The following is a 12286-nucleotide window of genomic DNA, read 5'->3' on the forward strand; positions in this document are numbered from 1 at the left end:
GTTTCCCTCGCTTGCTTTACTACGACTACTGCTCTCTCGCATTTTCGCTCGTTTTCCCCTCTTCCTCTTCCCTCATTTCGCACGCTCTCTCTCTCTCTCTCTCTCTCTCTCTCTCTCTCTCTCTCTCTCTCTCTCTTCGTCTGTCTGCGTCGACGCGGTCGCTGGACGACGGCCGATTTTGCATTTAAATTTGCTAAATTTGCCAGAGTTGGCAAATGAGCTGCGGGCATCCTATCTAATACGGCTTTCTCTCTTTGGGCGTGGTGAACGAGTATATGCACGCGTGTGTATGTGTGTGGGTGAGCGCAACGCCGATACAGTGCGTCTAATGCCTCCGACGAGGCTGCTGCTGTATGCACACATGCGCGAATTCGTATACGCCTCCGCTGCTTCGTACAGTCACATCGAAAAATACTCTCGATTATAATTCCAGACGCTACGAGGAATAAGAGCGGAAGGGGGAGGATGACGCGCGTGCTGCAATCGCTTTATTGAGTATTTCGACCTGTTCGCAAGCTCTTTTTTTCTTGTGGCGTAGAGGTTACATAGGGTTACTACGCTGTTGAAGCTTCGATTCCGTCTATATCCTCAACGTGTACGAGCCGGCAACTATGGCTAATTAACCTGACGAGTTGTTGCAGAATAATATTGGATACTATACTGCATTGTATGAAAGTGATCCGCAACGATGTACTAGTAACGCGAGATGTGAATAGAGGCTAATTATAGCTCAACAACGATGTGTATTTTGCAGCGAATCAGCACGAAGCCTATCCCAAACTAGACAGCTTGCTCTCCCTGTCGCTTTTTAGAGTGTCCGCGCATTGCGCTTGGTGCGCGAACGGAGCAAAACTCATTACGCGTTCGTACCGCAGACGTGCCTACGCGTCATTGCGTAACACTCGTGCGAGGCAGCAAAATGAAAGCCGAGGCTTGCTGCTGCTTTCTAGCAAAGACTGTACTGCTTCCGCGCGCGCGAATGACAGCGGGAAATAGTGCATAGGTAAATCCAAACCGTGTACAGAGAACGAGAGGGAGAGAGAGAGAGAGAGAGAGAACTTTAGACAGCATCCTCTAATTTCAAGCGAAAGAGGGCAGCAGTGGCTGCTATGCGTGCGTTTGTTCGTGTTCAACGCTGCCCACACCGCACGCAGCGGTTGCGCGCATTCCATTTTACCATGCTTTTCGCTTCCCCGGATCCACCTCTCTCTCTCACTCTCTCTCTCTCTCTTTCTCTCTCTCTCTCTCTCTTGCGCGCGCGCGCGCGTGAGAGAGATAGAGTGTAATGCATCTCTCTTGCTTCTTTTTAAACACGCAGTTTTCGAAATGCAGCACGCAACCAGAAAAGGGAAAGAGAGAGAGAGAAGTATCTTGATTGACGATTGCTGCCTGATTGTTGATCGCGCAACCGTGAGGGAGATGAATGCCCGCGTGGAGAGAGTATGTGTGCAACTTTTACGCAAAAATACGCGATATCCAAGCTGCACGAGATAAACGTGTAGACTTGGAGGGCTTCAAAATATTTTTCTTTTCTATTAGTTTTTAGGATATAAATTTAAATTTTCTTCGACTGCTTACGGTTGACACTAATCTTTTACAGAGGTTTTTACCAATGTATCTTTTAAAATTCTTTTTAGCAGGATAACTCACCATCAACTTTCGATGTGATTACTAGGATATTAATATACATATAATTTCTTTTTTCCTCAAGTATAGTGTCAATTGCAATAATTTCAAGCCATAAAAGTCTTTGTCAAGTAAAAATTATTCAAATCCGAAAAAAATAGCCAACGTTCCTTGATAATTGTGTAAAAATGTTGCCGAGCGAGATCCCGAGCAAAGAATAGTCGTCGGTAGAGTGTAAAAGGAGTTTACGTGCACCAGCAACGGCGACATGTAATCGGCATGTCCGTTGCGTGCCGAACACGAAAAAGCCGCGTAGCTCGCAAACCTGTACGCGCACACTCTTTTTCATCTGCCGAAATGAAGAGCCGTCGCGGCTGCGATTTTTAACTCGGTCGCGTAATGCAACGTGACGAAACGTAATACGTCGAAATAATAGGTCGACTGTGTGCCATGTGCGAGCGAGTGTGTGTATGGAAAAGAGGTAGGTGGATGGTTAAAAAAGTATAGGGGGCTCCTCTGTACAGGAAAAGAGAGCTAGAAGCAGCAGCCAGTGGCTGTCCTGTTCATTATGCAGCGACGCAGTGCAGTAGTAGCAGCAGCCAGCCACGTATGCGTACAATCGGGCGACTCGGCGGCCGGTTAATGAGTCAGCCGAACACAAAGCGAGAACCGTCCATTAAATAATGCGTAATGCAACGCCGTAGCAGCGCCGCGGCGTCGCATTGCATGCGCGCCGTCGCCACACCATCACTGGTAAAAAGACGACTTTTGGCGAAAATCCCTCTCTCTCTGTTGCAGCACTAACAGTGTGAGTGAGAGATTCAAATCACTGGTAACTTTTTTGTTGTGTTTATTTTTCATCGTTTTCTCCCTCTCGCCCTCTCTCTCTCTCTCTCTCTCTCTTATCGTCGAGGCTTTTGTTGTTTTGACTATTAGTCGAGAGCGCACGACATATTTAATGAGCTGACTTGTTTGGGTTTTACGTGGATCACAGGAGAGCGAGAGAACCGGCTTAGCCCTACGCACACACGTTTGCACGGAAGTCTTTCACTTTTGATTTGATGTCTTTTTCCAGCATATGTATGTTTCAAAATACATTAATTGAATAGCATTAAAACTTCTTCTGTATTTTTAATTAGACATGTGTTTATTCAAATTTTTGTGCACGCGCACACTGCGGGTGAGTTCATAAATTGTATAAAGAGGATGCGGTAAATATTTGCAGCTATTAATATTATATATTAATATTATATATTAATATTTTTGCGGAAGAATATGAATTTTCAGTGATTAAGAGTACATACAGCCACTGTATATTGATCGGACAATTGGAATCAAATGAGTAAGCTGCGCCAGTGTCATTTTCCAGGGTGTTTAACATGTAATCATAACATCGCGGTAATGCATACTTCAACGGTGATCGGTCGAATGAATATTTAACGTTTTTTAACTCAATTAGCAAGATTTTATCGTTCTGATAACTGTTCCTGTACCAAAGTAGCTTTCCAAAATAAAAAATAATTATACTAATTTTTAAAACACTTGACAATAATTTTTTAAAACAAGTATCATAAAAATTTCTCTCATTACACATTAATTTTATATTCGATTCAATAAATATTAGACGCTTACTTTGCAATGGATACTAAATCAGAAAAGAAAAAAAGAATCCAAGCTAAAGCCAAAAATAAAGCGATGCAAATATACCAGAAATACTAGTTTTCGATGTTCGCCATGCATATGAAAAGGTTACGGGCGGCGTCGCAGGGGAGCTGTTGCGTCGAGAGAGTGAGAGAAAGAGAGAGAGAGAGAGAGAGAGAGAGAGAGAGAAGGCCAAGATAGCTGAAATTATCTAAAGTTTCATCTAAACCTCCCCTACTTATCTAATCGGGCGACATGCCCCTCCACTATTTTCTAGGAGTGAGCACTCGCCCGTTGGACGCGCCATGGTGGGGGTTAAAAATGCTTGGTGGGGTATATAACACTCACCTATCGTCGCTTCATATCCCCTCAGCCGACAGAAGGGATACACGTACACTTTCCAGAGAAACTTAATAAATGCGACGATCCCACCTTCCACTTGCAGCGGGCAATGTGAATTTTAGAAGCGATAGCAAATAAGAAGCTTTTACTAATTTATCGCGCGCTTTTTCCTATCGTTTTACTTACTTGAATTATTAATGAGGGGAAGAAAGACTATTATTGAGGTAGAATTATTTTTGAATTATGGAAGCTATCAATACAGTTATACGTTTGGTCTTTTCTGTTTATATTTTATATTCGTTCAGTTACGTTTGTCTTGATTAGGCCTTTCAAGTATTACGCTTTTATTTAAACTTTATTTACTTTTTCCTATGTAAATAGAACTGTTTAGTCGTTACTTTCAAATACTTTAAAAATAGAAATAGTTTATATCTAAGCACAATCATCATCAACGACTATTTACGAAAAATGGATTGAAAGACGCAAATTTATGATTTGGCTAGAGAAAGACTGTGAAAAACCGTTAAAGAAAAAAGACATGATTAATCTAATGAGCATTTCCAAATAACTGGACGCAGCTTTACAAAGTGTATTATCTGGTCAAACGAGCCGTTCTTTTTCTTGGCTGGCTCTCGTGCGCGGATGATGCGGTGTCCGGTTTCTTACTCGGCCTGGCTAATCTTCTTTTTATCCCCCTCAAGTTGGCGACATGCTCACCCTCCGGTGAGCGATTTGCATTTCTGCGTGTATTCCAACAGCAGCAGCAGTAGCAACGGCACTGGCGTCAGACGCTGGACGATAAAAACAAAAGATCTCGACTGTGTTGTTCATAATTCATGCCAACTGCAGCTTCTCGTTTTCTGCAAGCCAAGAAATTTATTACATACATGACGATTTTCAAGTAAATTAAATCGAAGCGTTTAAGAATATCGCGCGTGCATTAGCAAGACTGTGAATTATCTCAGCACTTTTAAATACAATTTTTTCCTTCTTTGTTTTGACACTTATTTTATTAGCAGTTTACGTCTGCAGAGGTTTGTTTTCACGTGAATTATCATTATATGGTTAACACACACGTTTTATTGTCAGATTTATTATTATTATTGAATTAGATGTGCCACTATCATTTTGATACATGAAGTTCGAAACTACAAACCCCAATACGTATAAAGCACTAGTTATTAGTATATTTATTAATAATTGTTAGATAATCTGTTTATAGTCTACCTCATTAAATCATTGACTACAGTCAATATGTGATAATCAATTATATTCATGTAACATCTTTTGAACTACAAATTTATAGGGGTATTAGGTTGCTATCTATGATAAATTAAATATTTTTGAATTCGAACGGCAAGCAACGGAATTATTTAATCATATTTCATCAAGATGTAATATTAACAGTACTGTCATTAAATATTTAGTAAAATGCTCGACCAATTAAAAAGAATAATTAGTGAAGAATATGTGGTTCTATGTATTTATTATATAATACGGTTTTAGTGATTGTAAAAAAATAATTTTTTAGCAATAAAATAAAATCGAATGTCAATATAGTGAGGCTAATAAAACGAGACGATCATCTGAAAGCCCCACAGCATCACTTTGAATGCAGCGATAATCACTGCACTTTCATAAAGAAAAATACAGTACATGACAAAAGAGTCGCGACGACGTCGACGCCACAGAAAAAAAGTGGAGGAAGCTCTTTCTCGGAAGTAAAAAATCTCTAACGGGGCGCATCAGGCGATCGGCAATCATAGATAGATGTGTGTGGGGGGGGGGGGGGGCGGCTTGGCGATACTCATCGCGTTTATTTTATCGGCGCATTTAAAATCGCGTTAAAATGCAAGCTGTAGCAACAGCGGCGTTGGCGGCGGCGGCGGCGGCGGCCAAGGAAACGAAGGGGTTGGTAGTTGGTGGGGAGAGAGCCAGTTGCAAAAAGGCGAGGTGGGCCTCCGCTCAATACTCGGCCAAGCTGCGCAAGCGCCTTCATTTTGTTTTTCCTAGGCTAGAGCCTGCGCAGCCAAACCGGCTTTTTCCAAGATGGCCGCGCAAGGGTTCCACGTAGCCCGTGCGCGCACTCGCCGAACGTTTCTAGGGGAATACTACTGTTTCGTATTTTGCCACGGACCGGGGGGTCGCCCTATCGACGATGAGAAATCTGCCATACCGACCAGTAGCAAAAAGACTATAGCGACGCGAAAAATGCCGTTGCGTGGCGCTCCATCTCGGGATGTACCGTGTTCTCCTTTGCGTCAGTGAATCGGCTGGAAAATGGAGAACTATTTTAATGACTTACTCTTTTTTTTGGATAAAAATTTGAAAAAAGGACGAAAAAAAATTTCTTTTCTTTTCAAGAATAAAAAATAATTTATTATATAGTTTGCGTAAAAAAACATTTTGATAGCGAGATTGACGTTTAAGAATAGTTTATCATTAGGAACAATATTCCTAACATTAGGCGCGGATATTGAATTCGAAATGCCAATTACAAAATTCAGTTATTAACATCAATTATTATATAATTGCTCACTATATTATACTAATAACATTAAGAATAATAATAAGCTATTATGTTGCTGACTAATTTACAATCCGAATTATATAAACAGAATATTGGTAAACCGTAAGTTCTGCAAGATTGATAAATTTGACTCTGAATAATATACTGAATATCAAATTGAAGAGACGTAGAGACCAATAGTCGACCGCTATAGAAGAAATTGCAAATGTAAAAGAAGCTTTTTCACCGTGTTGACAAAATATTAAAATTTATTGTTACATACAGACTGAGAAAAGAATTTAATAATATAAAAGAGAAATGTGAATAAAAATAGATATTTAAGTAGTTCGAAGCATTTTAAGTCAGCCTACAATGAAAATTGTCGAAAAGCGCGTATGTAGCGCAAAAAGAAAAAATTCATCGATTTGCGGATGAATGAAAGCCGTAATAGCTGCAAATACGCGTGAAAGAGTACATCTCTTTAGTGAAAAATTAAACACAATCACTGGTCGGTCGTTCTCGTTCTAGTAATTGACAAAAACCAGTCGATACTCGCAGCGCGCTGTATACACGTCGAGCGAGCGATTCATGCCCTGTTGCGTGTACATACACATATAAACATCCGCGTGTGTCACGTCCAGGGCAAATCGAGGAGAGAAAGAGAGAGAGAGAGAGAGTGAAAAAAGTTGCGGGTTGACAATCATATGGTCGTTCGTTCACTCGTACACGCTCGTTCATATCCATTATGTGACTCACCTTTCTGTCGCGCCACTTCTATTTCTAGCCGCTACGACCTCTACATAGGCCTCTAAGTTGCGAGCACCGGTATTTTAAAAAAAGCTCTTGGCACGTGTCTGTGTCAGCGATAAAAAAAGACAAAGACATGACGTCATTTCCGTACACGATGACGACGGCGACGGCGAGGAGTTTATATTAATCACGGTGACGTCACGCTTTCATGTAGGAGAGAAACTGAAAGAACAAGTTTCCGAGCAGCAACAGCAAGGCGTTTTTCTATCTCGCGTTCGCTCACCGCGTGGCGCCATTTTGAGCGTGCAGCCGCTGCTGTCGAATACTGTTGCGCAAGTGAGATGCAAGCTACACACTTTGCAGACCAAGATTCAGGTACACTGCAAAAAAATGAGGCAGATAGACAAGTCATTGATAAGATGAAAATAGCCTATCTTTTTGCTTGTGATTCAGGGGAAAAGTGGTTTTTTTATTCGTTCTTTGACCCATATGGCGCTCGTTTTTTTCTTTTTCGTTCTTTGAAATGTGATTAATGCTTTTGAAAGACGTTAGCTTGAGTATGTTTCTTGAATGACAAAGCTTAATTTACTGTAGCACGGTTTTACGGTAACGAGGGTCTGCAGTAATCTTTTTAGTTATAAGTTTCTGCCTTTCTTTGAAGCTTAATCAACTTCCCGGTTGTAAGATCTTAATGTCTTTCAAAATATTACAAAAAATTATTAAACTCCGGCCCTTCTTTAACGATATTAAGCTCCATTTACTTTATAAAAATAATTGGCTACGTAGAGCGATAAGAGATGGATTAAAGAAAGTCGACCGTCTGATCAAAAATCGACATTTTCTACTGATTCACATCATCAACCATAGTAACGACACAGTTTCATCACAGCCGAATTCATCTAGCATAATTTAATATATGAATTATTGCTAGACTTCGATAAATTTCACAAATAATATTTCATACCGTTGGTAGATATGGAGAATTGTTCTCTCGCACGTAATATATTCGTAAAAAATAACTGATTACACGGAGCAGTGGACCGCGACTAATTATGATGATGAAATCGTTTAGCAATCTTTCGCTTGTAGAAATGGATTTTGCCAAATGACCATGTAATATGGCCAGTCGAACGTTTATTTATCATTGACTAATCTTCGATTGTATTAACAGAGCATTATATTAACCACTGCCACGAGCAGGCGAGCAAACGTACAAATAAGCTTCGCCATCAATGTAATTTTAAACTCTACAAATCAAGTATAGCCATATATGCATCAATATTGCTAATGTCAAAATCAGCTAACCGTGCTCAATGCTTAACACAACGTACAATAATTACACTTAGAACGGCGCATAATTAATAACCAACGTATACATACATACTCGCAGTCTTTTTCTCCCTGTCGACTATTTACGGACAGACGCGCAAAGCCCACATCCAACAATTTCTTCATTTCTGTAGTTCGCCCTCAAGCCCGAGTCCCCAGTGCGCCGGCAATTTCCACGCGAACTGCAAATAATTCAAAAATTACCTGCATAATATAAGCGGCGCTGTGAAAAAACGAGAGTCGAGCCTCGAGCTCGTAGAGCGGCGCGGTGGCGGCAGCGAGCAAAAAAAGCTCTTCTCGGCCGGGCAACGTCGCTGCAGCGCTGCAAGCGAATGCAAGAGCGGCAGACGAGGGGGAGGAGAAATCGACGAAAAAAGCAACAGCCGACGCGCACACTGGAGGGAGAGAGAGAGAGAGAGAGCGCGCGACAGTCGCGTCGTAAAAGTTCAGCTCGTTCGGGAGAGGGAGATAAAGATAGGAAAGGAGAGAGAGAGAGAGAGAGCGCATATAAACGAGCGCAACGCGAAAAAACGAGCCTGCGCGGAGGAAATTGCGCGACGATGATATTCCAGCGACGGCGGCGGTAACGTTGGTATTAAGCATAATTCGCGCGTTTATCGCCCAAGCCGAAGCAATGGCCTTTCGCCTCCAGTGCTTTTCCTCCTAAAAACTCAGAAAACGCAGCTGCGCATCCGAGAGGCGGAGAATTATTCTAATTCTTGAATAGGGAATACAGAGCACGGGCGGCGTATAAATTGCTATGTTAATGCTTGAGACTATTTTGCGCGAGAGCGCACTTCTTCCTAGCAACGCGCCCAAACCCCGACGAGTATATTTTTTAGTTAATGGTTATTATAATTTGGCCGCTGAGTGCTTCAAGCACTTTTCATCGGCGCTTTAGCAGCTACGCTATGTTACATTCTTTCTTCTTTTTTTTTTGCGCTTGTTTACTTCGTCGGTTTTTTTTAATTAACTCGATATATTTTGGAGATGTACCTATTATCTGCGGTATCATGAAGTAGCAAGTTTAGTTGAACTTGAAATGGAAGTGTATTATGAATGTCTTCCTTAAAATATGAAAGTATACTTAATTAATTTGATCAATAATCGTTTTAATTTTCAATTCAATAACAAGCACATAGAATTATTAAGACCTGCTGTAAAGGCGATTATTGTTGTAAGTTAAATAAAATAATAATGGATGTTAACAGTTTATTCAAAAATTTCAATACCATAAATAGAATTGAAAAAGACAGCAGTCGTTTCAAATAATAAAAAGGTATTTAACCTTTAGAGGGCCGGAGAATCAATATATTGACGCTACCCCCGATTGACACTTTTCCTATGATCAACCAATGATATAAGATACCTTTTATACCAGTTTTCTGAGGGTCATATGCCCCTTGAAATCCCGGCCTTCTAAAGGTTAAGGAACGTAAGTCAAGCTTTAGTCAGCCGAGATAAAACTTAAATTACTATTGGTTTATTCTAGTCGTTGACTTTCTAAGCGTATATTTTATATAATCGTAGTATACAAAATTGTGGTTTTAAAAAACAATGCGCTACAAAAGCTATTTTGAAATTTGAGATGGTGGTATTTAAAAATTTAAGTAATATGTTCAAAAAAGTATGATAAATTCCTAAATGATAAACCTCAAACATTTTTCAATATTTTGTATTGAATCAGAAATGAATTGGCCCAGCCATTAATGACAACATTATTTCGGAAATTCACGTTTACAAATAAATGAATGAGCTTTTATTTCTTAAATGAATCAATTTGTTTAATCCCATCAAAGTTTCTTCAGGAAAACTTTGAACTATAAGCTGCATTTTGTCTGCGTTTCATGCTTTTCTGACGAAAAACAGCAGTATAAAGTTGCTCATGTCTCATAACTCCAAAATAAATATTTTTACTTTTTGATTGTCACCACAACTTTGCTAATTAAGTTAGATTAACCGATGATGAATCAATCACTGCGCAGGATCTTCAGCTTCATTACTATAAAAGTCCTATTTTTATGCGACTTTTCGGTAAAGACACACGCTTAGTAAGTCAAGTGCCTATAAGTTTTAAACCTATAGTAGGATTAGCATTGAAATGATAATGCTAATCCACTGGATACTTGAATAAAATTTTTTCGCTGTACTTTTTTTTATTTTAAAAAGCAAAGCCTCGACGTGCAAAAGTTAGCAGAGCCCACTCGCAATAATCAGCGTCGAAAAATCAGAATACAGAATACTCAGCACTGTCTCTCTCTTTCTCTCTCATCCGCCCCCCCCCCCCCCCCCATATCCACGTCCCGAATATTCACGGGCCATCTCATATCTACAGCATAGCATTAGATACTGCTACTGCTCCGAGCCCGACGTCTGCCGCGCCGTGATTTTCGCGTGGCTGTTTGCACATATACGGCCGTGCGAATCGTAGAAACAGAAGAAACAGCCGGAGAATATGTCGGCTCTCTCGACTGCCGCCATGAACATTAAGACCCGGGCAAGGTAAAAAAGCTGTACGTTTTTACGTTGCGTCCGTACGCGTCTCCTGCGAGATTAGGTTTAACGGTGTTAATTTTAAAAAATTGCCTCTAGCCATGCACGTAACAGCAAAAGCAGCAGCAGCAACGGACAAAATTGTGCGGGATAAACTTGCCTTTTTAGGACGTCATTTTTGTCAAGGATACCGAAACGCCTGCGAGGACCCCGGCTAATTCCACGACGATGGCGGCGCCGTGCAGAACCTACGAAGGTTTTTATACTTTGAAGGCCCCTTTTAGCCCCAGCGCTCTCTGCGCCCAACGGCGAAATTATCTAATAAATCAGGGACTTTGCTAATCCCGTATTCTCTCGGTGCAGCGCAAGAGCGAAAAACTTTGCCCGGTCCTCTCTCCCACTTTCGCGCGGCTTTTATGGAAATTTACGCCGGGTCGTCAGTTTTAATCGCCGCTGAAAAAAACTTTTCGTTAAATTAAAACTATTTTCTTCGGGGAGCACTATGCCATTTTGCTTAGTCGCTAAAAGTTTAAATTTCAACTCTGTGTGGAAATTTATGAGCATACCATAGCCGCACCCGACAGAGAGCGTTACTGAATCGATTATTTTGACGATATCCTCGATACCTTGTAATATTAATGTTACGTCGAGTGTGAATATGGTATGACTGGATTTACTCTCTCTGTAAATGTTATGTATCCGTCATCAAATTCACTCTGCCAAATTAATAATGTAAATATTAAGTTGTAACATGTGTAAATACGATGATATTATCTTAATTAATAACTATTAATAACTATTGACTTAATGAGAATTCCATTGCGGAAAAATCGAATCGATGCTAAAAAACTAAGGAAAATAAGTGGTCGCTAAAACCTTCATACATCTCTAGTCAAATTTGTCCGAGTAAAGCGAACAAACAACCAGCAAAACATTGCGAAACAATTATTCGCAAAATAAAACTCGAAGCCCCGTTGTGGCTCGCTTGCTCTCTTTCACTCTTTCGGCCCAAGCTGTGTGCGCGTATGTGGCTCATATTTTATAGAAGTGAAATTTTTGGACAGCACGTATACTGTCTCACGCTTTCTCTCTCTCTCTCTCTCTCTCTCTCTCTCTCTCTCTCTCTCTCTCTCTCTCTCTCCGAGCGTCGATACAAGCGAAAACGATAACAAGAATGAAGGACGAATCGACAGGAGTGGAGAAACACCAGTGAAATGTGCGCAAGTTTCGACCCGAAAATGCGTGTTTCGGTGCCAGAGGACGTGCTTTTTCACCTTTTTCGAGTCGCTCGCGCCACTCGCACACGCATTCACCGTCTGACAGAATATCGAGCTCTCACGTCGATAATTGATAAACGATGATCGAGCTGCTACAAAATCGTCGGCGAAATTTCGAATGTGAACGCTCAGTCTTAACTTTTTTGTTTCTAGCTTGCCAGCGCGTGATGTATAGGGTTGCGCGACGCCAATGGGTGCACGAAATCAAAAATGACTCTTGAGCTTGAATTAGTCACGCTGAAAAGGAGGTTTCATCGGTACGTTTTTCCAATTTCTTAACGAGACTAGCTGGAGTACTCGATGAATTTTGTTTCATCTC

At 40.8% G+C, this 12286-nt stretch overlaps 1 long non-coding RNA gene across 1 annotated transcript; it reads right to left on the reverse strand.

The window, feature by feature from the left end:
- Positions 1–3380: 3380 nt before the first annotated feature.
- LOC131667338 (uncharacterized) lies at positions 3381–8462 on the reverse strand. Its single transcript, XR_009302190.1, has 3 exons — positions 8253–8462; positions 6875–7248; positions 3381–4469 (listed from the first exon to the last, which is right to left on the reverse strand). It is a non-coding gene; the product is annotated as an uncharacterized LOC131667338 (long non-coding RNA).
- Positions 8463–12286: the final 3824 nt, after the last annotated feature.

The sequence above is a fragment of the Phymastichus coffea genome, unplaced genomic scaffold (assembly GCF_024137745.1).
Source record: "Phymastichus coffea isolate CEN01 unplaced genomic scaffold, Cenicafe_Pcof_1.1 PCOF00065, whole genome shotgun sequence".
Taxonomy (NCBI): Eukaryota; Metazoa; Arthropoda; class Insecta; order Hymenoptera; family Eulophidae; genus Phymastichus; species Phymastichus coffea.